The 26,642-nt window shown below is 40.0% G+C and overlaps 1 protein-coding gene across 1 annotated transcript in view; it reads right to left on the bottom strand.

Annotated features, from left to right (window-relative positions):
- DOCK4 (dedicator of cytokinesis 4) overlaps window positions 1–26,642 on the bottom strand; it is a 421,428-nt gene that overhangs the window by 333,645 nt on the left and 61,141 nt on the right.

Genomic DNA, 26,642 nt, shown 5'->3' with positions numbered 1-26,642 from the left:
CTCTGTGGGGGGGAAGGATGCAGAGAAACAGGAACTGGGTTGTTGTAGGGGTTTCTTTAACTCTCTACTCCTGCGGGAATTTTTGTGTGTAACTGTATTGTTATATGTTGACAGGTAAATTTGAAATAGATTACCAAAATAATTGAAATTGGTGTGATTATATAGTATTATTTTTACAAATAAAATATACAGAATTTTGCAGAATTTTAAAATATTGTGCACAGAATTTTATTCTTTCGGTGCAGAATTCCCCCAGAAGTAATTGTTAATAAAAAATATGAATATAATTTTAGCCATATTTCAAGGCTTGATTCTAGAATGAGATTAGTCACTCTAGAAAGCAGCTTTAAAATTGACATATCCTGGATTCAGCCTTCACAAATTATATAAATTATCTTCCAGTCACAAATACCCCATATTATGACAAAAATATTGTCACATTTCTTTTCTAACCATTTAGGCCCCTGTCATAAACAGACAGTTAAGGGTTCATGCCTCTTTTACCTGTAAAAGGTTAAGAAGCTCAGTGAACCTGGCTGACACCTGACCAGAGGATCAATAAGGGGACAAGATACTTTCAAATCTTGGAGGAGGGAAGTCTTTGTTTGTGCTCTCTGTTTTGGTTGTTGTTCGCTCTTGGGACTAAGAGGGATCAGACGTCCATCCAGGTTCTCCAAATCTTTCTGAATCAGTCTCTCATGTCTCAAAATTGTAAGTAATAGCCAGACAAGGCGGATTAGTCTTATTTTTGTTTTCTCAACCTGTAAATGTCCTTTTATTTGCTGAGAGGATTTTACCTCTGCTTGCTGCAACTTTGAACCTAAGGCTAGAGGGGGTTCCTCTGGGCTATACAAATTTGATTACCCTATAAAGTATTTTCCATCCTGATTTTACAGAGATGATTTTTACCTTTCTTCTTTAATTAAAAGCTTTCTTTTTAAGAGCCTGATTGATTTCTCCTTGTTTTAAGATCCACGGGTGTTGGATCTGGATTCATCAGGGATTGGTGGGGGAAATGACGGGGGATGGTTAATTTCTCCTTGTTCTAAGATGCAAGGGGTTTGGATCTGTGTTCAGCAGGGAATTGGTGAAGTCCCTCAAGGCCACCCAGGGAGGGGAGAGTTTTGGGGGGACAGAAAGTGCTCTAGACACTAAAACTTCAGGATGGTGGCAGAGTTACCAGATCTAAGCTAGTAAATAAGCTTAGAAGTATCCATGCAGGTCCCCACATTTGTACCCTAAAGTTCAGAGTGGGGAAGGAACCTTGACAGCCCCGCAATCAGATCTGTGCAATCAGTATTCAGTGGACTCCCCCGAGGTGCAAGGGTCTGATCTCACATATCTGAGTGCAGGACCAAACCACTCATAACAGTTTTGTACAGGATCACCTCTCAACATTTAGCATACACTTGCTAGTCCTGACGCAGCTCCAAACTTTGACAAATGCAATTTCATTGAAATTCTCACTTTTTGTAAAGGCCTGGTCTACACTGAGGGTGAAGGCGGGAAAGCAAGCTAAGTCGGTCTAAGTTATGCAACTTCAGTTATGAAAATAGCATAGCTGAAGTCAACATACTTAGAGCTACTCACCGCTGTGTCTTCACTGTGGAAGATTGATTGCTAACGCTTCCCTGTTGACTCCACCTCTCACGTTGGTGGAGTACCGGAGTCAATGGGAGAGCACTCGGCAGTCAGTTTATCGTGTCTTCACTAGACGTGATAAATCGACCCCTGCTGGATCGATCACTCCGGAGGTAAGTGTAGACATGCCCATAGAGATTAGTCAAGCCTGCTTGTCCCCATTTCATTTATGGAAATGTTTAAAAATGAAAGTTCTATGAATATTTGTTGTGAAATAAAGTATTTCCAAAATGTGTTTTCAATGAAGAGTATTTAGATAGTGCAGCAGAACTTCAGAAACTAACATTTTTCCTCAGAGCACAAAAGCAACAGGTTCCCAGATTCCCTGCTATATTAAGGTGAAAAGCAACAGGTCTTCTGATGCTAGAAGTGCCTGAAAGACACCAAACTAGAGGCACAAGGGATTGGTATGTTTTTAATATTCTTTCTACATAATATCCCTTTTTCCCTTTATGTCTTCCATTTTCCCTCATTGTACTGGCTACAGTTGTGAGCAATGATTCCAAAACTGGATGGGATCCATATGATGTTCTCAAAACTTCTCAATATATTTCATGGTTGTTTGTAATAAGCAGTATCATCTGCTTTTACCTGCATCACCACACACTGAAAGTTGTGATCATGGTAAGCAGTACTAATTCCTGAAAATTAACACTTTGCACTAGACCTCTGTGCTCAGCTCCCATATAGCAGTTATAATCACTGTATAATACACAACTGTATCCAACATTATATTGCTAATATGACAAAAATAGCACAAAGACTATAATAAAATATTGTCAAGACAGCCTAAATGCTAGATCATCTGTCTATTAGTTTCTTTAGTATGTCTAACAGGACTGACCAATGGCCTATGTGGAAAAGGAACAGTACAAAAAAACCAATATACATGGATGTGCCTGGGTTTTTTGGTGGTTTTTTTTTTTTTGTCTTTGAAGATATTGCAAAGGCTGTCCCCCTGCAAATGCAACACAGTAGCTGAGCACTACACGCCTCATATGTTTTTTTTAATGAAACGATCAGTACTTGAGATGTTGACTGCACTCACCCAGGGAAGCACTTCCATACCAAGACACAGTGAATGTTTGATGTTGAAAGAAGAATAAACAAGTAAAAGATGCACAGAATATCTGTCAACAAAGGGAAGTTACAGATATACGTTGGAGGTAAGTACCTTCAAAATAAGGAGAAGCACTCCGAAAGGGAAAAGTTAGACTCTGATACAGCTCAAACCATCTGCGTGTACATCTGTGCAATGGACCGTTTCTCACAGAAGGCTTTTTGCATGGAAGAAAGTGGGCCCCAAGCTGGTAGTTTTTCCTTCCACACAGGCATTGCTATTATTGTTTATGTCACAGTGAGTCATAAGTTTCCCCAAAGGGATGTTTTATCCACAGTGGGAGCCCTTTTCGGGGGAGTCTTGTCTATATAGGCTGACCAGACAGCAAATGTGAAAAATCGGGATGGGGGCAGGGAGTAATAGGAGCCTAGACAAAAAAAGACCCAAAAATTGGGACTGTCCCTATAAAACCGGGACATCTGGTCACCCTATGTCTATACAAGAAAGCCCGTGTAACTCATTGGTGATGTGCTTTCAACAAATCCACATGGCCTGAGTTTTAGTCTCCAGAGTATCTATTATATAGTATCTTTTTTTTTTTTAATTATTATAAAACCAAGGGAAACCCTCTTGTAAAATAGATAAATAAATCTAGTGTCTGTCTCTTATTTAGAATTGTGTTTTCTCATGTTCATGTTCCTGTTTTGCTTCGGGTCTTTTAGGAAGTTAGATCATGATCTATTTCTGGGCTTGCATTTGGATGTCATTTACTAAAGTGAGAAAAATCGATTGCCATTTTAACTTTTCATTGTTCTGAAATAGTTTTCTTAGGTTATTTAATTTTCAGTAGCTGCAGTTTATACAGAAGACGGTTTCCTTCACTTTTTTAATCACTCAAGTAAGGTTTCATTTATTTGCATTCCTTCCACAATTGCCTGGCTCAGCTCTTTTAAAATAGGATGGTCGGTAGTACCAGGAGAAAAAAAACTGTAATTTCACAATTTCAGTCAATTTACCTCTCTTTACACATCAGTGAGTAGGCAAAGTATGAATAAAAATGTTCTGTTATAAATGTGCACCTCTCCTCTTCCCTTCCCCAAACAAGCCTCTGAAGACACACTTCTGGACGTTAGCCAAAATTGCACAGTTCAGTTTCTGTATATATCATGCTTTGTTTGCACTTAGAAAATATTCAGTGTGAAGTCTTCGAAGTTCATGTGTAACCTCAATTAATTAAATCATAGCAGACTTCAAATGTGTAAATTACTACAAAGCACTGTTATAAATAAATACTAATTCACACTTTTGAGCCACTTTGTTAGAATTCAGATTTAAAAGCACAGTTCATTTTGCATGCACGAACCATGTGCTATGTTTCATGTCACAGCTTAGAACAAACACGGGATCTTCAATAGAAGCCACTGATAGCCCAATTCATCCTCCCCACAAGAAGTGAAGATAATTCAGGGAAGGCCAATAGCAGGATCCCTGAATGACACCTGATTCTTTCTGCTGAGGAAAAAAACGAGAAAAAAAAACAAGAACTTATTTCCCATCATATAGACTGAAACTTAGCAATTGATAAGCTATTACAAATCAGAGCCAATTAATGGATTTGCATCATACCTTCCTAAGCTATCAAGGCACGTGAGAGTTAGAGGCCCACCCAGGTTCAAAACTTCATGCATTACCAACACTGAGGAGAAAGAGAATATGCGAACATGGGGGAAAAGAGCAAGACTGAATGGAAAAGGCGGATGAATTGTGGGATGCTAATTTACTGAGAGCCATTTTCACTAGTGCCAGGGAAGCGGAGATTATAGCTAACAGGAAATGTTTTTAACCATTCCTGGTCAATTTTCAAGAAGCCCAAAAGTTTCCCATCCCCAATTAGGATGTCAAAATTTCAAACGTTTTGACTAACTGACAATCGAAAATATATATTATATGTAGATTGGATCAATCAAAATATTTTGTTGTGATAATTTCAAAATGTTATATATTAATTTTGACTTAATTTTTAACTATAGTTTAGATTTCAAGATTTCAAACAAAAAACCCAGAAATTTTTCATTTAATCAATTTCAAAACTGCTCTCCAAAAATTTGTCAAAACGGACCATTTGCCCCAAGCAGTATTGATTTGATGAATTGGCATTTTTCAACAACAAAAATCCCAATCAGTTCAACTGATGGTTCCCTCAGCTCTCTTCTTATTCAGGCTGACAGGAAAGTGACAAGTCTACATGTAAATACACCAAGGAAAACTCTGCTGCAAACAGAATGAAACATCACAGCACCTATATTATCAACTTAAAACTCACCAACACGAAGGCCAACAAGAACACATAATTTAAATAAATATTGAGCCAAAATTTTACAAACAATTTACTATATATTGAATATTCAAGTCAGAATATTGTCATATTCCATTCCAAAAACAGAAATGAAATACAATAAAGGCTACCAGATTTTTTTTAAAGTTACATTTACGGAGTGTACACATTGTTACGTAGAAGATTGTATTTTACTTTTCAATGTTATTGGAGCCATGTTGGTCCCAGGATATCAGAGAGAAAAGGTGGGTGAGATAATATCTTTTATTAGACCAACTTCTGTTGGTGAAAGAGACAAGCTTTTGAGCTATGCAGAGCTCTTCTGTCAATTTTGAGACAGCCTGCAAACATTATGTAGCGAAAACTATGGTTTGGCAAATAAGTGCCTTGCTGAATTGAGGCATAATTTTCAAACTCAAATCAAGCAATGAATTTAAGTATGTGCTTAACTTTATGTACACTTTAGTCCCATGTTGTTAAATGCTTTGCTGGATTGGGGCCAGAGCCTGCAAGAACAAGCCTTAACGGCCTGATCCAAAGCCAGTGAAGACAACGGAAGGCTATTGACTTCAATGGGCTTTGGATCAGGCCGTAAATCCTCATTGAATCAGAATCTGAAGTCCCATCTACATTTCCACATCCATCACTGAGCACTGCTCCATGCAGATGAATCTCACTGTCCTGACCAAATGCTCTTCCCCTTCTGACAATGACCCTTCTAACCATAGTTTTGTTTTCTTGTGCATACACAGCAAGAATACATTACAATCCCAACAGGTAAATTTGTAAACTGCTTGGGATTGGGGCAAGAATGCACACATGTCACTCCTCAGATCACAACTGGTTTGTATTTCCTGAAGCCTGATTTTATATAATTTAATTTTGTCTTTTTTTAACATCTTTCAGACAATTAAATACCCTTCCTCCCCTAAAATATGAGGCACATACCCTATATTAAAAGACATCATATCTACTGAGAGTTTAATTGGCCACACAGCACAGTAGCAACAAACAAGGCTGAAGACATAGTAGCCATATTTTAGATTCTTCACTAGCAAAACCAGCCTGCAGTTGGAATTCACCAAGAATGGAGGCAGGTGTTCAGGCTTGTGGGTTAATGGATGAACACATCTTAGAAAGAGGATAGATGTGATTATCTTAACTTGGTGAAAGAAGAAACTTTGGCCTCAATCTGGCAATGGCTATTAGCCAGGATGGACAGGGATGCAAAACCATGCAAAATAACGCAATAGTAGTGGATGGGCCCTTGTGCATATACAAGGGCTGAACTGGGCTCTGCACGGCAGAGCAATCTGCCCAAACTGACACAGCCTTTGACTGTATCTGCACTGGTAGACTACAAGAAAACTGAGTAAAAGCCTTGAGGGACAAGGCTATGACAAGAATTGCTCTTAGCTGTGACTGTAGCTTAGGAAATAAATACACGTTTGTTGTTCACGAGTTTGTGGTTTAACTTTTCTTGTACGTAGTTATTTTTAACTTTCTGCTTAGTTTGTGTTATAGTGATTATTTGTTACTACTTTATATCTAAATAGTTACCCCACAATTTTGTTAGATTTCTAAATAAATGGATCCGTTTTTTCCCCTTTTCTTCTGGTTGTTCTTTTAGGCTCTAATTCAACAAAGCATTTACTCAAACAAAAAGTCGTATTGAGTATACCAGGGGTTGGCAACCTTTCAGAAATGGTGTGCTGCGTCTTCATTTATTCACTCTAATTTAAGGTTTCGCGTGCCAGTAATACATTTTAACGTTTTTTAGAAGGTCTCCTTCTATAAGTCTATAATAACTAAACTATTGTTGTACATAAAGTAAATAAGGTTTTTGAAATGTTGAAGAAGCTTCATTTAAAATTAAAATTAAATGCAGAGCTCCCCAGACTAGCGGCCGGGACCCAGGCAGCGTGAGTGACACTGAAAATCAGCTCGCATGCTGCCTTCGGCACACATGCCAGAGGTTGCTACCCCTGACGTATGCACTTAGTATTCGTTGAATTATGTCTTAAATCTCCAAACCGCAACTGAGAACGAAATCAAGGGGTTGAATCCAAGCTGAACATACATCCCCAAAACATATTGTGTAGACATCTTTAGATGGTGATATCCAATGGATAACAGTTTGTAGGAGCTAGTGGATCTCAAACTCTGTTCTGTGAACATTCCTGAATGGAGACATTCCCAGTGGTCTGCAGAATGATAAATTGAGAACCGAACGATGGAACACTGGGTGCTGGGAGCAGAGGTGGATCTGCAGGAGACTCTTTCAATCAAGTGAGAATGAAAAGACCAGAGAACTGCTATTTAAAATAGGAAGGGCCTCTTGGTGGGAGTGACATTATTTATCAGCACTTTTGCACCAGGTGCCTGTGCTAGACTCAGAACCCCTCAGAGGTACACCATATTTCTTCTTAGACTTGGTCACTAGGTCTGTATTAAAAATATGTGAGGTCATTACTTTATTGCATATTTTTTGTACTTCTTCTATTGCATCGAAAGGATTTCTTCACTTATTTATATTACTGTAGTACCTGAAGCCTCAAACAAAATAAGGTCCTATTGTGTAGCACTGTACAAATAGAGAGAGAGAGAGAGAGACAGATAGGACAGACAGACAGACAGCGCCCCAAGAGTTACAATCTAAATGGCAAGACAAACAAAGGTGTGTTGTAAACAAGACACGAGAAGTCATCTTCCGCTCTACTCTGCGCTGGTTAGGCCTTAACTGGGTAATTGTGTCCAGTTCTGGGCACCGCATTTCAAGAAGGATGTGGAGAAATTGGAGAGGGCCCAAGAAGAGCAACAAGAATGATTAAAGGTCTTGAGAACATGACCTACGAAGGAGGCTGCAAGAATTGGGTTTGTTTTAGTTGAAAAGAGAAGACAGAGAGGACATGATAGCTTTCAGGTATCTAAAAGGTGTCATCAGGAGGGGGAGAAAACTTGTTCACCTTAGCCTCTAATGATAGAACAAGAAGCAATGGGCTTAAACTGGGTAGCAAGGGAGATTTAGGTTGGACATTAGGAAAAAGTTCCTAACTGTCAGGGTAGTTAAACACTGGAATAAATTGCCTAGGGAGGTTGTGGAACCTCCATCTCTGGAGATATTTAAGAGTAGGTTAGATAAATGTCTATCAGGGATAGTCTAGACAGTATTTGGTCCTGCCACGGGGGCAGGGGACTGGACTGTATGACCTCTTGAGGTCCCTTCTAGTCCACATGACAATCTATACAAGGTTCTCTGCCCATTTTTGCCTTCAATCAATCAGTCAATCAATAAATAAAAGTACGTGAAGGAGATGGAACTAGTTAAACTGAAGACTCAGTCCTGAAAATACTTATTTAAGAAACTTCACTCACTTATGCATGTGTATTGAGAATGGGGGAAAAAACATGGTTTCAAATTTGGGATACCATCTTTCAGCTCAGAACATCCATTATTTATACAGAACAATGCCATAAGTGTTCATTTCAGTTTACAGGCTAAGGAAGGGCACAGTCCATGCCCCAAAGTATCAGACAATTACTGCAGCATGGTGATACGATATCCCAATGAGCTATGTCCATGTACTGGTAGTGCACCATTTAGACTACAAATTCTCCCCGTTTCTGGATGCAGCTTGCTCCCCAAGTTTTTCTGAATAATCTCTATTTAAATATAAAACTCTTCACTCAGTTTCAGCATATCTTTCATGCAAAAGACCTTTGCTTGTCTAAAGTTGTGGTGGAACCTTGAGGATGCTGAGGTATATAACTCTGACTTTTTCATTTTCAGTTTATTACCAAAGGTTTTAGCATCATTCATCTATAGACCATTTCAGTCCCTGAATTTTACTATTTTCTGTCCAAAGATAATCCCCCAGTTAAACTCTATACAGCAGTGGGGACAGAGACACTCTTGCCTCAGTCATCCCATTGAACAGAACTTGTTTGCAGGTGAATCATTTGTATATGCCTCAGCCAATGGTGGTGTTGCACATCAAAACAAGTAAGCCCCTTATTTCGTAATAGTTCATAACTGTACACAAATCACTTAATTGTGGTTTTGAGACAGCTATCACAGGTCCTAGATTTTGCTTGTTATTTCCTGTAATATTTTCTTTAGATCATCCACAAGACAGCACCCTTTAACCAATCCCACTTGATATAAGCGAATTAGCTGGTCCATGGGGTAGCCAAAATCTTGCTAACAGTTCACAATTGCACTTTAAAAGAGAGAGATATATAGTTCCTGAATTCTAAGAGACATTTGACTTTTTAAAATATATAGTGATACAGCAGCATTATTTGTGGTTTTAGGCAGCATTCCTACTCTATGTATATGGTTCAAAGCACTCCCCATAAACGGAGTCAGTTGACGATTAAACTTCTTTTTTACAGAACTCAGCGGCATGCCCATCACACCCTGGGGACTACTAAAATTTATCAGACCTTTCTTGACTTCCCTCTCCCCCATTAGGAGCCTTATTTTGCATCATCAGTTTAGACAAGATAGCCATGCCTAAATATTCTTTCCACTATTCTTACCCACTGCAAACACAGATCTTTATGGTAAGCCCTAAATCACGTATTTTTGCCTGAGTCTTGTCAGAGGCTCCAAATTGTCTCAACACCTATTGTTTCTGTCTCTCAGTGATTCCTTGTGCCAATTTCTGGCTTTCACCTGCCAACAGTTTGGCGATTTGCCTCAAATATCCATCCTATTTGCAAGAGTTAAGAGGGTACTGCTGACTCGCTGGTGCAGGTGGCTCAATCCCCATTCATATATAAAGGAGTTGCATTCTAGACACAGAGAGGATCTAAGAAATGTTCTGAGCAGTCAAGCAAGGGAAAATGGCTTGAGCTGAAACTTGTTATTGTTAATAAAGCCAAACCTCAGAAGGGGACGAGTTTTTGACATTTTTTAGATTTTGGTGTAGGGCAGGATGGAAAAGGCATGCATTCATCCCTCAAATACCCTTTCTCTGTATATTAATGGTTCTGCTGTGCAGTATTCCTTCCACCTCGTTTCTAATACCTTGTACCTTAATCCAATTAGCCTTCGTGGGCTGCTTTTTGTTGACTTTTTTGAATTTTAAGTGCCTCTGCTAGATCCTTAATCTCATTTCCAGAACAGTTTTCCTGGCACCATAGTATCTAATTATTTTTACTCAGCAAACTGCCGTTGTTATACCTCAATTCCAAAGTGCATTTAGATTTCCTAATCCCACAAATTACTGTGTGCAAAGTAGTCTCTCTCTTCTCCATTTCTTCAGCAGAACCTGTGCAAAAAACTTATTCACCTCAGTATGATTAAAGTATTGAACTGGGAATCAGGCAAACTGCATTGTGATCTAGGCTCTACCATGTGCCCTGAATCCATGGGTAAATCACAATCTCACTGTGCCTTAGACGCTCCTTCTGTACTCTAAATACAATAAAACAGAAGAAGAGGTAGAGACACACTTACTCTCATCTTACAGAGGCGCTGTGAGGTTTCGTTGATAATTATCTGTAAAGCAATTCAAGAGCCTTTAACCCAAATGCAAGGTGTAGTATTGTTATTAAAATATCTTTTAATACAGACAAATTAAAGAGAAAGGCAACAAAATCACCAAGGGGTTGAAGGAATTTCCTTAGGAAGAAAGACTGTGGCCTGGTCTATACTACTTGTTTAAACCGAATTTAGCAGCGTTAAACCGATTTAACGCTGCACCCGTCCACACAAGGCCCTTTATATCGATATAAAGGGCTCTTTAAATCGGTTTCTGTACTCCTCTCCGAGGCTACGTCTACACTACCCGCCGTATTAGCGGGTTACAATCGATTGCTCGGGGATTGATATATCGCGTCTAGATGAGAAGCGATATATCGATCCCCAAGCGTGCTTATATCGATTCCGAAACTCCACCAACCCCAACGGAGTTCCAGAATCGACAGGGGGAGCCGCGGACATCGATCCCGCGCGGTGAGGACAGGTGAGTAATCCGATCTTAGATATTCGACTTAGCTACGTTATTCACGTTAGCTGAGTTGCGTATCTAAGATCAGATTTTTCCCAGTAGTGTAGGAACCAGCCCCGACTGAAATCAGTATTTGCCATGGTCGGCTTTAGGGTTAGTGTGCTGCAAATCGATGGTATGTGGCCTCCGGGCGGTTTCCCACAGTGCACCATTGTGACGCTCTGGGAAAGCAATGCTGAACTCGGATGCAACTGGGCCAGGTAGCAGGAAAAGCACTCGTGAACTTTGAATTTCATTTCCTGTTTTTCCAGTGTGGAGCTCTGAGTCAGCCAACGGGTGGCGATGCAGTACGAATATCCAAAAAGAGCTCCGGCATGGAGCATACGGGAGTACTGGATCTGATCGCTGTATGGGGAGACATCTGTTCTATCACAGCTCCGTTACAGAGACGAAATGACACAGCTTTGTGAAAAAAATCTCCAGGCTATGATAGACAGAGGCCACAGCACATGCTGCTGTTGACAAGCGTAACGGAAAGCCAAGAATCAAATGGACGCTCATGGAAGAGGGAGGGGGCATGAGGACTTCAGCTATCCACGTCCCTGCGTCTCCGAAAGCATTTGCATTCTTGGTCTGAGCTCCCAATGCCTGTAGTCAACACATTGTCCGGGCGGTTCAGGGTATAGCTCGTCAATGACCCCGCCTCCCCTCCATGACAGAAAGGGAAAAAATATCATTTCTTTTGACTTGTCACCGTATGTCCATACTGCATTCTACTGAGACGCAGTGCTGCGGCATGAACAGCAGCATCCTCTCCCTCCCTCCGGTGGCAGACGGTACAGTACAAAATGACTGACAGCCATCATATCCTGTGAGTTGCTCCTGGCTGGCCTCGGTGAGTCGGCCGGGGGTGCCTGGGCAAAAATAGGAATGACTCTGGTTTCCCGGGAGATAGTACAGAACAGCTTGGTAACCGCCTTTATCATAGCAACCGGGGGCTGAGCTCCATCAGCCCCCCTCCCCACTTTCATGTGTAAGAAAAAGATTCTGTACTGCCTGGACTATCATAGCAGCTGGAGGCTGCCTCCTCCTCATTTTCTCTCACTAAAGTCAGTGTTCTTATTCCTGCATTCTTTATATTCATCACACAAATGGGGGGACACTGCACCGGTAGCCCAGGGGTTGGGGGAGAGAGAAGAACGGGTGGGATTGTTGGCAGGGCACCCCCTAGAATGGATGCAGCTCATCTTTTTGCAGGATCTGACACGGAGCAGCTGTGCTGTCTGGTACACTGGTTCTTAGTACCACCTGCCCCAGTCTAGGCAGGACTGCCTCTATTTTAGATAAACATAAAGGAGGATGACCCAGGAATCATTCCCATTTTGTCTTGCAACTCCGACCGACCTCAGCGTAGGCCGCCAGGAGCACCCATGACAGCAGCAGATGGTACAGACGACTGACAACCATTATCTCATTGCCATTTATAATGGCATGGCGACGGTACGATAGGGTGGTAACCTGTCTCTGCTACTTGCAACGGCAATGAATGCTGCTGTGTAGCACTGCAGTACTGCCTCTGTCAGTGGCATCCAGTACACATACGGTGACAGTGACAAAAAGGCAAACAGGCTCCATGGTTGCCCTGCTATGGCATCTCCAGGGCAATCCAGGGACAGGGCGCAAATGATTGTCTGCCATTGCTTTCCGGAGGAAGATGAGTGACGCATTTACCAGAATCACCCGCGACACTGTTTTTGCACCATCATGCACTGGGATCTCAACCCAGAATTCCAATGGGTGGGGGAGACTGCGGGAACTATGGGATAGCTACACACAGTGCAACGCTCCAGAAATTGACGCTAGCCTCAGTACATGAATGCACACTGCCGAATTATTCTGCTTTGTGTGGCCGCATGCACTTGACTTTATACAATCTGTTTTACAAAACCGGTTTATGTAAAATCGGAATAATCCTGTAGTGTAGATGTACCCTAAGAGAATTGAGTACTAATCACCTGGCTTATGAGGCAAGACAAGGGTGGGAGCAGTCAATGAATGTCTAGAGACATGTGAAAGGTATACATATAAGTGAAGCATAGGAATTTTTAGGGGGATACCAAGGGATAACTAGTAGTAATGAAAAGAAACTAAAGAAGGGGGAAAATGTGGGTACATTATCAGGCAAATTTTCCCAACTGTGAGATTTAAGATTGTAAAAGAGCCTCCCAAGAAAACTGGTGGAAGCCTCTTAATGCAGGTCATTTAAAACTAGGCTTAATAAATAAATGTGCACTGTATGGAACAGACCTGTGTTGATGAGAGAGTAGGGGGCAGGGAGATGGACTAAATCTTTCGATCATATAGCTTAACATACATTTATTCAGAGTCTTAATTTTTATATTTAATTATGTTAGAAAATGATGAATGACGCGTTTCTTATTTACTAGATGAATATTAATTTCTACTTTGGTTTGTGTCAAGTTGCACTTAGATGGAAATTGAAATTATAATATACAAAAGTAACATTTTAAAATTGGGATTTTTTAACTAGTTAAATAAAACTACCTTAGAAGTGCTGGATACATAAGAAAAACAGTAAGTTTCATAAAACATGTTTTGTATTTATAACTAACTGATTTATTAAACAAAGGAAGTATTATCTGTAGTTAGTGAACTGAACTGACTCCTTCTGGTCACCCATGTCCTTTAAGATTTTAGAACTAGTAGATCTCATCCCTGCATACCTGTTTTTATTCATAGATCGGAAGAGGAAAACAAGATTTCAGATCTTTTCAACTCCCAATCAGTTTCTCAACTTTGAATGAATGAATGAACTAGTCATTGAACTGAACTAATTAAATAAACCAAAATGAAAAAAATATTCTCTGTGAAAAAAAGGGGACTGCTGTCAAAACTAATTTACCACATCAACAAATTCTAGTTCCAGGGGCTTAGATAGTCACTTCCATCAGTTCAGTGATTTGACTTCCTTTAAAAATGATGGCAACAAAAACGCTTTTTTTTTTTAATTTAATATAAATTATTTTAGTAGATTGTAGTAAATTTAAGACTTACTACAGCTTGCCATAATTTGAATTAATTTTAAATAGATTTATGCTTACAAAGAAAAATGCATTTCTTACATTAAAATATCTGTTTTATCTTTTTTTTTTTTAAAATCATCAATTTTTAATCCACTTGGCCCACTGGATTTGTCACTGTTTCATTTCCTGCCAGTTCCCTCCCCCTCCACCTTCTCTGATTCTAACTCCATGCAGTCAGCCAGAATAATATTGAGCAAGTAAACTGAGAGACACAGAAGATTCGTATAAAATACTACAAATATCACCCTCATTCTCAACATTTGAATATTGTTGAGAAATAATATCTGATTCTCTCCTACGCTATGGATGGTTCCTATGGAAGCTGCCTGGTTTTCTAGTTTTCATGCAACTTTCCCTGTTTTTGAACCTCTAGCCACTATGAAAAAGTAGTGATCTTCATAGTTTTAAAAACTGATTAGATGGCCTTGAAGTCACCTGGCTTCTAGGGACAGTAAACACAACTTTCTCATGATTTACTATTTTCATAGATGTTATTATCTTTCTTCCTTGACCTTTCCAAAATAATATCTTTACTGTGGTGTAGTGTCCAAAAATGTCAACAATATTCCAGATGGGGTCTTACCAATGCTTTATATAGTAACTTTACCTTTTATTTTGTATTCTCTCCATCAGTACAACATATCATCTTGCTGCCTTTTATTTCTATTATAGCTTCTGCTGTGCACTGGGGCTGACTGCTGAATAAACGTGACTCCCAATGTTGTGCAAATGCAAAAATTAAATCCTTTGTCTTTATGTGGGATACATTTTGAGCTATGTCTGATTAAAACAGGGATTTTTTTTTAATTTTATAGTCAGTCTTGGAATTTAACTTCCAAATATTGTCATATAGGACATTTTCTTCTACAATCCTCCTATATAAACCAGAGTAATCCAGTTAAACATAATTCTCTTTTATATCTCTGATAAAATGCCCAATAATACAGCCACTTAATCTGATCCTCGATCAGGCAAGGTAACCTAAAGAAACCTATTCTAAGAGCTCGCAGCAGTTCTTTTGGGAATTCAGAGATAAACTGTTGAACCTTTATACAAACTGGTAACTAATAAATATACACCTCTATCTCGATATAATGCTGTCCTTGGGAGCCAAAGAAAATCTTACCGCGTTATAGGTGAAACTGAGTTATATCGAACTTGCTTTGATCCACCGGAGTGCGCAGCTTTACCGCATTATATCCGAATTCGTGTTATATCGCGTCAAATTATATCAGGATAAAGTTATAGGATCAAAAGTTCCATTCCTAACCTTCACCAAGTTGCCTTAAAATCATGCAATTGAGAAACAGAACTATGAAGATTTGGTGGAGGAAGGGATTTCAGGAACACCTTAATGACGTAGACACCTAAATCTCCAAGGAGTTAGTCACTTTCATGCTTTTGAAAATATTCCCTATGCCAAGTATCAGGTTGCAACTAAAGAGTGCAGTGAGAGAGATAAAGTGGAACATAGTGCCAAGAATGAATCCTAAAGAATATACGGTCTCCAACTCTGGGTCTGTTTCAATATATAGCACCAGTCAGATTTGAACAGTGCATGAAATAACGTTCTTTCATTTTCCTTAATTATTGTTTCAAATGTATTAGACTGCTAATTGAAACAATCAACTGATCTCCCATGGGCAGAATAATGTATACCAATAAAGACTAATTATCAGCTTTGTTAAAAGATTTTCTTTAACCAAAGAAATGAAATAGGCACCTCTCAAATGGATTTTTCCCCTTCAAATAAAATACCTTACAGAAAGACAAGATTACCTGGAATTTAGATTTCTCTTAGTATCAATCCACTATTCTGGACACAAGTCAAAGTCATAACGATGAATATTTCTCTCCGATGCAGCAAAATTAAGACCATTCCCTTTTCTTTTTTCGTTAAGCTGGAAAGCCGCTCCTGTTGAATTAACCAAAGTATCCTAACCCTCCCCAACCCTAAAATGAGAATTTCTGGAAACAAAATAAAACTAGCAAAGAGTCCTGTGGCACCTTATAGACTAACAGACGTATTGGAGCATGAGCTTTAGTGGGTGAATACCCACTTTGTCGGATGCAAGATATAAAACTAGAACAATTATTATACTATGAAACTGAAGAAGCAATACAACCCCTGCATTCATTTTGTTATTGCAACACCTTAGCCCCACTATATGTTACCTCTTATTTTTTCCTGACTTGAGTAAAACCACTGGCTAAGGCCCTGATGTTGCAGAGATAAAGCACATGTTTAACTATGCATTTAGAGCAGCCCCAATATCTACCACACGGACCATAAGTCAGTATTACCACCACATAAAGACATATCTAAGTGTTTGCAGGATTGGGCCTAATTAAAACATGTACAGAAGAACAGATGAGCACAAGGAAGGTCTGTCCAGCACCATGGATTTATACAAGGAAAACTCAATTACAAAACCATGTATTCTTGCCTTCTCCTGCAATGGCATATTACTCTGGATGGATGCATAATAACCTATGCTAAAGCAAACAGTATCCAACAACCACAGAGGAAGGGTAACACAGTGCAATAATGGCCATTATATATAAAGAAAACTTGTGACTATGGATCAAACAGAAACAACTAACAGCTAGCTCTTTCAGGACTAAAATGAGCCAGTGATAGAATTAGATTCACAACTTGCTGATTTATCCACATGGAAAATGGATCAGGCAAAGTAGAGTTCGGGATATTATTTGGTCTTTTCCTGAGACTGTCAAACACCTCAAGAAAGGCCTAAGCTCCCTCAACAGAGTCAAATAATTTAGATTGATCTTTTTGATAGGATCTCTTCCAAAGAATGAAAAAAAAAAAATCATTTCTAGATGGTGAACACTGATGGACAAAAAAAGAGGAAAGGGGTAGACTCCTTTAGGTGGATCACAGGATTCTAACTTAGTCACAGACCAGGGATCATCTGGAAAGCACCCTTATTCAAGGAGCTGAAAATAAATGTCTGCAAAAGAAAGAAAAGAACATCTGTTTCCTCAATCTTCCAGCCCAAGTGAAGCCATGTCAGAAGAGGTCAAAGAGTAAAAATTAGGGCGATACCATGGTGGTCTCTTTGGAAACAGCTTCCATGAGGGCTTGAAAAATCACATAACACCACCTTTCCCCAGGTTACCTTGTAACTGGGTGATTGAAAGCCCACAAAGGAGTGAGAAACATTGGGATGTAACAAAAAACAGCTGCAAGTGATAGAATCCATGATACAATCTGATATTTGAATTCAGGAAAGCTCCTTCTCAGCCCTTTTGGGGGGGAAAAACCTCTTCTCTTGGTGGAAGGGTAATGCATTAGGTGAAATCTCTGGTGGTAAGAGAATCCACCCTAACTTCTCAAGCCATGCACTACATTTCAAAATACAAATATCTGGAAAGGATGGAGGAAGAGGAACAAGTATCCCCAGGGAAAACAATTCCTTGCAAAAGCTCTACTATGGATTAGAAGAAGAAACACATTTCTCCATGGAGAGGAAGACAATCTGGAGGGCATGTGGTTAGTTCAGTTGAACATGCCAGCAAAGCAAAAAATTCAATTTCAACCAAAAAAATTAAAGAGGGAGGGTGGAGGTGGAAGACTCCTTCATTCCGCTGGATTACACAGATACACTGAGAGTTATGACTCTTGTTACTCTAGTTCATCCAAATATGGAAGAAAGGGCAATTACCTATTGTTTTTGCTACAAGTGGCCAGTCACCATTACCACCACAGAAGTCTCTACCTTTTCATTAGGTTTGTTCCCTCCTGGGAAAAGCGATGTGAAGTACAGAGGGACAGATAAAATTAGATTGGCACCAGCACAGATTTACAGTTTAATTCTTGACTAAGAAGCCAAAATAAGTCTTTTGCACCGAAACAAAATTTTTATTGACTGTTTGACATACTTACTCTCTTTAAGCCACGGGAAGTTATTGATCTGAGCGTTCCAGACTCTCTCGTGTCCCATGGCAGTAAGCTGTCTTCTTTGCAGATAACTGGTATTTTTTGCAAAGCACAGCAACAAGTTGGGTACATTTCAAGTAAATCCTGTTATACTTTTTAAACTCATTTTTGGTAAATTTATAAATTCAGTGTTTGAAAACAAAGGTAATGAACAAACAATACTTTTAATTATTCATACACCTTACTGGGACTCTACACTGACAATAATTCCCCATGAAAGAGACATACACATTATTAGCAACTCAATGAAGTCATCTACTAAATGCACAACAGCAGCCAAAAAAGCAAACATTAATATGCATAAAAAATGAGCTACAGAATTACACTGAAAATATTATAATCATTGGTATACCCTCACTGTTTGAGTTCTGGACACTGTCAGAGAAGTGAGGGTGATCTGGGATGGGTGAGAAGAGTAGTACGGGTCATGAAAAAACTCCCCTATGGAAGAGAGCTTCAAAAGATCCCTTCCTTCTCTAAAGAAGAGTCCTATTAAGAAGGGACACAGTAAAGGTATTCAAAACAATGAATAGTACAGGGGAAAATAGGTCAGGTACTTCATACAAGGGGCAGTCAATGAAAGTGAAAGGCAGCAAATTTAAAACTGACAAAAGGACGTATTTGACCATCCAAACAAACAAATAGTGTAGAACTGCTACAAGATATCACTGAAGCCAGGAACTTGGCAGAATATAAAAAGGGATTGGATATTTATGAGAATAATGAATGCATCCAGAGTTACTTTAGTAAGAGTTAAAAATAAAATGTTTAGAAGAGCTATATAAAGCCTCATGCTTCAGGGCATAAGTCAACCTCTAATTGCTGGGAGTTAGGAAGAACCTTTTGCTACAGGCAGATTATTCTATAACTGCCTATAATAGGGCTTTTTGCACCTTCCTCTGAAGCAGCTGTTCCAAGTCTCTGTTAGAGATGAACCTTTAGCTCCCATAGAAGGATCATGGCATTTTCTGGCAAGAGCTAATATTTGATTTTACAAGTTAATTATGTACACTAAGGGAAAACAAGGGGAAAAAATTGTTGGTCATGTATTTTAAAGAGTATCAGAAATAAGAGTAGCTTTACTTAAACATTGATCTATTAACAGTCATGAACAATTTCACCACCAGTTTAGCTTTTTGTCATAAGCTTGTTCACGTCAACCTCTCACATCCATTGTCTCCTCAGTGCTACGTAGGTAGAGAATTCTATTTCTCATTTTGAACCAGTGGTTATTTTATTGCCAACCAAGCCATGTTTCCCATTATAAAGGAGAAAATCAGGTCTGGTTAATTCTTGGATTATTAATATTTTCAAGTATGAGAGGTGAAAAATAGTAGCTAGTCACATCTATTTAACTAAAACCTCCTGCAATTCTACAGCTTTGATTAAACAAACTCAGTTTACTTATTAGCCAATTGTTTTCTAGTTGATAAGATTATGAACATTTTGTAGGCTTTTAACCTAATATAATAAATAGTCCTCTGAACTTTCAGAGCTGCTAATAAATTCAGAATAAGCAGGGTGATAAAAATTGACCTTCCTAAGCTTTTGTTTTTATCATTTCAGCCTAGAGGAAACTGAAATTATGCTTAGTGTTTTCTACACATTTACATTAAAATGGAAGCAGACTGAGAATAAAAGACCGAGACGTGATTAATTTTGTAAACGTCTGTTAACTTCTTGATCTTTCTAGATTTTGGTTGATTTAAAGGAATTTACTGCTATCCAAATACATGAACCTTTAGCCCTGAAACAAGACAAAGGAATTATTCCCCACAATTTTAAAGTGGTGTTACTTAACCTGGCAATTCATTTAACTGATAGTAATTAAGTTTCTTGTATCAAAAACCCAACAAACTGTAGCAATTCAGTACTGCCTGGGATTAAATAGCTGGAATAGAGCAAATCAAAGATGAGATACTTTGGCAACGCTATTTGTGGAAAATGTATTTATTACACACACAGTTATATTTTAGCCAGTGCTATCAGTCTGACTCTCACTGCAATTTACCAGATTTAAGTTAACATATATGTAAATACATCATAGCCACTTAGAGAGGATTTTTTCTCTTCGGTTTGCACGCAAGTTGAACGTGTATAAGGCATGTTTACAAATAGGACCCTAGGACTCAAGACATAATTTCTGACAACACAATTTCCTCTCACTCTTGCCTCTTACCTTCAGCTGTGGGACTGTTTAAAAATTTCAGTTTGACAGCTATTCTACTTATTAATTCCTATCATCTTTATTGACTATACATTCTGTATTATGATTCTTGTATGTCTCCTGTAGTCAGTTCCATACACTATCTATGCCCTACAGGAGTTGATCTCTTATATTTTACTGCCTCACTTATCTTATGTCACTTTGCAAAGTGACAAATCAAATTAGTCATTTAACACCAACATGCTCAGGACGAGAGAAACAATCTCTATCCTGAAGAACTTATGTTGTAAGCGATGCACACATAAGAGACAAAATGTACGGGGACACCACCAGGAAACTCTGCTTCTTGCACTCAACTTTCACCCTTGCGGTCAACTACCCCATACTGCCAGAGGAACCTGACTGATGAAAAACCATCTCTTTGAAGAAATGCCTTGGAGGGTGGCTTTGAAGATGAGAATACTGACTTAGAATTCAACTCAGTATTCTGTAGGAAAAATATGAGGAGTCCTTGTGGCACCTTAGAGACTAACACATTTATTTGGGCATAAGCTTTTGTAGGCTAGGACCCACTTCCCAAATAAATGTGTTAGTCTCTAAGGTGCCATAAGGTGCCACAAGGACTTCTCATTTTATTTTTTTTTGCTGACACAGACTAACACAGCTACCACTAAAACCTATTCTGTAGCAGTGAGTAGAGAATGGGAGTGATGTGGTCTCAGTGACTTATATCGTTAAGGACCTGACCATCACTATTTGGAGTCAGCTTAAAATTCTCTTAGTTTTTGTTGTTAAAGAAAAGAAAAAAAAGAAAAAGAAAAAGAAAAAAGAACGATTATTTTTATTGCTCTGTTTACTACATGTATGGTCAAACTCACTACTTTCCTGGGGGTTACCTTTATTAACAAAAGTAGTATACAATAGAGGCCTGCCTAAACCTTTTCCTTAGACTGGATCATTCCTAGAATTCTGTAGGACTTCTGTCCCAGACTCTAGATCCCTCAGGATCATTCCTTCCACTCTTCCATTCAGAGTAGAATTAACCAACTGCCCCTGCCATAGTGAGGCAACAGGAATAAATTAACTCCCAGGAGTGTCCCAACACCTGTTAATATATTGGATCAAAAGAAAAACCTTGCCCACTGTTATTTACCCTCTTCCCTGGATTGTGGTGCTCAGACTGCCAATAACTATTGCAATGGCTAAGGGGAGAAGAGGGAGCCCAAAGGTGCTCATAATTACTTATGGTTTCTTGGTAAGTGTGAGACATCACTGGTTGGGCCTGTCCCCTTCCCCACTTAATGCCACAGAAGGAGAGGTTCTTCATCACCACTATTCTACTTTTGGCTGATTACCATAACAGATTGCTCTGGAGGAACATGACATATATAGTGTTCTCTACCAACTGACATATGAGGAGAAATTTACTCTCTCCAGCCTCATTCTACAGAGTCAAGGCAACACCATGAATGTCCACTGCCACTTCCATGTTAATGCTGAGTTCCTGAGTGCAGCCCCTCAGCACAGGACAAGATCAAGTGGCCACAGAAATGCTGCACAGCAGTGCTGTGTTTGGTGATTGTCCCTCAAGATTGCCTCAGATCTCCACAGTTGCAGAGTCACACTAAGCCATGCAGTTTCAGGTGGCTCCACTGGAGATAAAGAGCCTAGGATTTAGATAAATCACAATGCAGTAATATTTCAAGTTGTAGTAAAGTGGTCTACACCTGTAAAATGCATTCATCTTCATAGCAACGGGTTTAGAATAAATGTGAGTATTTAGTAAATATATGTAGTCTTTCGGTAGTGCTTTACAACAGATGTTCCACAAAGTGACAGTTATGGAATTGATAACTGGGTCAACATGTAGTACAACATGCATCTTAAGATAGAATACCTGTGTTCTAAGACTAGAAATCACTGATGTAGAATACGAAACTATGAACTTCAAGTCTGCAGAAGATTCTCCTCTTACAGCAACTATGAAATTAGATTCCACCCCTAGAACAAAAAAGTGACCCTGAACAATGACTACAATAAAATATAACAAACAATCCAACCCTGACATGCAGAAGGATCAGATGACCAAGTCTCGTTCACCTCTAATTTCCAGGATTTTGTGAAAATCATAATGAAAGTCACCACAATATTTTAACAATGAAAATACTCATTACATTTTCCATTACATCAAGGCCTGGTTTCTGAAGAACCAATCTGATATTAAAATGCAAAATTCAGTTCTCTAGGTAAACACAAAAGGAGAAGTCAGTGCAAAAAACAGTTAAGAAAATCTTCACATATAATGCAGTCAGAGAGATTATGGATTTATGATGATTTGGAAGGAAAGTGTTTTGTTGAACAAATTTTAAAGGTTAAGTTTCTAAACTTAAATCAGTTCACATGCTCACATGTAACATGTCCAGTTTAGTAATATGAGATACCAATGCTAGTTTCCATAGCAACTTTGAAGAGCATGATTTTTGTTAACAGATGGAGAAATATGCTTTCCTCACGCTTAATTCTTCCTTCAGACACTTGTATTCACCTTTGTCAGAACAGGAATCATATTTGCATAAGTACTATCTTCACAGTTGTCAGCAGTGTTTCTTTAAGGGGGAACAGTTTAAGAAGATGAGATCAGATTAGCTAGGGGACTAATACTTTAGTTACTGCAGATCACTCATTTTGGCAATTTAAGTAAAACACGTTCTTAAAAAACAATGTTGGGAGAATTTTTAGGGAATCGTGGCTTGAAAATATAGTTGAATTCTATTACAGAACATTTTAAGAATGTAACATTATTTACAAAATAAACTGATTTCCCATGAGAGTATATCCGAAGGCACCAAAAAGCATTTGTGATGCTCTCCCAGGGTTGTGAGGCACCTCACCACCATCCATCCTTAGCATGAAGACATCTTGTGTTCCCCTGCTATGGATCAACTCCCTGAAACCACCAGCTGCTGGCAACACAGTCACTGACTTCCAGGCCTTTGCTAACCTCACACTCTCTGTACACATCAACTCCCCAGAATCCTCAGCGTGTTTCCTTTAGCCACTGAACACTCAAAATTTCAGGTCTGCCATTCCCAAAGCAACACCACATACCAGCTTGTAAGATTCAACACAGGATCATCGGAAGGGACCTGAAAGGTCATCGAGTCCAGCTGCCTGCCTTCACTAGCAGGAACAAGTACTGATTTTGCCCCAAATCCGTAAGTGGCCCCCTCAGGGATTGAGCTCACAATTCTGGTTTTAGCAGGCCAGTGCTCAAACCACTGAGCTATACAAAACAAAAATAAGTTTATCATCAAAGATTAGTGAGTCAAGAGATAGTGTGTAAGAATACTGGAAACAAATGGTTACATATAAAACAATCATAACAGACTTTCTAAAAACTTAACAGGTGAACACCCTTTCTAAAGAAACTTACCTCAAGCAAAGTTGTCTCCAGCATTTTCCACCAAGTCTGGGTGTGATGCTGTATGATCGAAGTATGGCCATTTATATTGCTACTGTTATGCAATTGCAACAAATCTTGTACAAAGTATGTCATATAAGGTGTCAATTGAAAAGTTATGATTTGGTAAGTATGTTCATCTTGTTTAAATCCATGTACCATCACTGTATCTGAAGTTGTGAATATTGGCTATGTTTCTGTATCTCAAATGTGTTTGTTCCTCCGGTAACACCCAGACAGACAGACTCACTAGCCCATTGTGAAAGGACTAGTCAAGCTTGATGGGCCATTAAGGGAACTTCATTCTAACAACGGGCCATAGAAGAAACTCATTCCACCCAGACAGTGCTTCCTCATGACACTTCAGGCTTCAAGGGGCCAATGGCTACGCCTGTGCATCATCAAACCATGTAAGAGCATGTGATATGCTCATGAGACAGTGGACTCCATCTTGTGCCAGTAACTTTCCACAAACTGGGCTGTGAACTTTGTTTGAGACAGAAAATTTCCAGGCAAAGGGCATGAAGGCTCAGTGGTTTTAGCATTAGCCTGCTAAAGCCAGGATTGTGAGTTCAATCCTTGAGGCGGCAATTTAGGGATCTGGGGCAAAAATCTGTCAGGGGATTGGACTAGATAACCTCCTGAGGTTCCCTCCAACCCTAATATTCTATGATAAAGCCCCTGGGGGTGTGTCTATTTTGCCTCTTTCCTGCCCTGATTCTCTGGACTGTGGATTTACAACTAAAAGGAGCATATTGGACTACGGGCTGACGACTTTCTAATCTTTTGGAAATTACCAGAGAGGCTTTAAAGCCAGAAATCAATACCATCACTGCTACAAACCTGATATAAGGACTTTGCAATTATTTCTATGGCTGTGATCTATTAACCAGTATTAACTATCTTCTTCCTGTCTTTTATTAATCAATCTTTAGTTTTAGTCACTAAAGGACTGGCATTAGCATGATTATTGGGTGAGATCTGAGTTACATATTGACCTAGCTAAGTGGTGATCTCTAGGGCTCAGAACAGGGGTGGGCAAACTTTTTGGCCCGAAAGATGCATCGGGTTTTGTAAATTGTATGGAGGGCCAGTTAGGGGAGGAGGTCATGCCCCCCCCAAGGGTCGTGCCTTATCCAACCCCACCCCCCCCGTTCCTGACAGCCCCTCTGGGACTCCTGCCCCATCCACACACCCCCAATCCCTGTCACCTGACTGCCCCCAGACCTCCGCCACTCCACCCAACGCCTCCTCTCATTCCTGAAGCCCCCCTGGGGTCCCCGCCCCATCCAACCACCCCTTCTCCCTGTCCCCTGACTGCCCCCCGCCAGCCCATCTGACCCCTCCTCTCATTCCTGACTGCTCCCCCGGGATCCCTGCCCCCATTCAACCCGTTTCCTCCCCAACCATCATCCATACCCCCGACCACCACCCCAAACTCCCCTGCCCTCTATCTAACCCCCCTGCTCTCTGCCTCCTTACTGCGCTGCCTGGAGCACTAGTGGCTGGCACTAGCATGATTATTACAGCCACGCCACCCGGCTCAAGTCGGGTCACACTGCTGCCACCGCCACCACGCAGCACAGAGCACCGGGTAAGGCCGGGCTCTGCAGCTGCACTGGCATAGGAACTCACAGCCCCACCACTCAGAGCATTGCACTGGCTGTGGGGCAAGCTGAGGCTGCAGGCGAGAAGGAATGGGGGCGGGGGACTAGCCTCTCGGGCCAGGAGCTTGGGGGCTGAGCAGGACAGTCCCGTGGCCCAGATGTGGCCCGCAGGCCGTAGTTTGCATAACCCTGGCTTAGAAGGACCCTACACGTGATTAAATTAGCTTTCAATAACCACTCATCATAGAGTTCACAGGCTGGGTGGTAAGATAAGAGCTGGAATGCCTGAAGAGACTGCACTTTTTACTTCTTATTAACTAGCGTGGTGAGATAGAAGTTTACTTTTGTTACTGCCTTGGTATAATCTAAATGATAAAATCACCACCAGTCTGGGGTGACTCTGCTCTATTTCTCAGAAGTTTGTCCTGAATCTGACATTCACAGCTGTGACCCAGTGAGGCATCGTGACACTGGGTAAGATCACAATTTCATTAAGTAAATTTGTTCTCCATTTTTTTCCTAGGTGAGGGATGGCAGGGTCTCTCTCTTTGTCCCCCAAACACAGTGGAGCAAACATTTGATATATACATCAAGTTAATGTTCTTCCTCCTTCCCCTCTACCCTCCGTGCATTGTTTTTCAATTCCTGTTAGTTTACCATAAGAACGGCCACACTGAGTCAGACCAAAGGTCCATCGAGCACCGTATCCTGTCCTCCGACAGTGGCCAATGCCAGGTGCCCAATGCCAGGTGCCCCAGAAGGAATGAACAGAACAGGTAATCAAGTGATCCATCCCCTGTCGCCCATTCCCAGCTTCTGGCAAACAGAGGCTAAGGACACCATCCCTGTCAATCCTGGATAATAGCTATTGATGAACCTATCCTCCATGAAGTTATCTAGGTCCTTTTTTAACAGTGTTATAGTCTTGGCTTTCACAGCATCCTCTGGCAAGGGTATGTGAAAAAAAAAAACACTTCTTTTTGTTTGTTTTAAATCTGCTGCCTATTAATTTAATTTGGTGACCCCTAGTTCTTGTGCTATCAAAAGGATAACAACACTTCCTTATTTACTTTCTCCACACCAGTCATGATTGTATAGACTATCATATCCCCACCCTTCCCCCAGCGCCAGTCATCTCTTTTCCAACCTGAAAGTTCCCAGTCTTATCTCTCCTCCTATGGCAGCTGTTCCATACCCCTAATCGTTTTTGTTGCCTTTTTTGAACCTTTTCTAATTCCAATCTATCTTTTTTGAGATGGGGCAACTGCATCTGTATCCAGTATTCAAGATGCGGGCATACCATGGATTTATATAAAGGAAATAAGATCTTTTCCATCTTATTATCTATCT

The sequence above is a fragment of the Chelonoidis abingdonii genome, chromosome 1 (assembly GCF_003597395.2).
Source record: "Chelonoidis abingdonii isolate Lonesome George chromosome 1, CheloAbing_2.0, whole genome shotgun sequence".
In the NCBI taxonomy this organism is placed as follows: Eukaryota; Metazoa; Chordata; order Testudines; family Testudinidae; genus Chelonoidis; species Chelonoidis abingdonii.
This window is presented reverse-complemented; position numbering and strand designations above follow the sequence as displayed.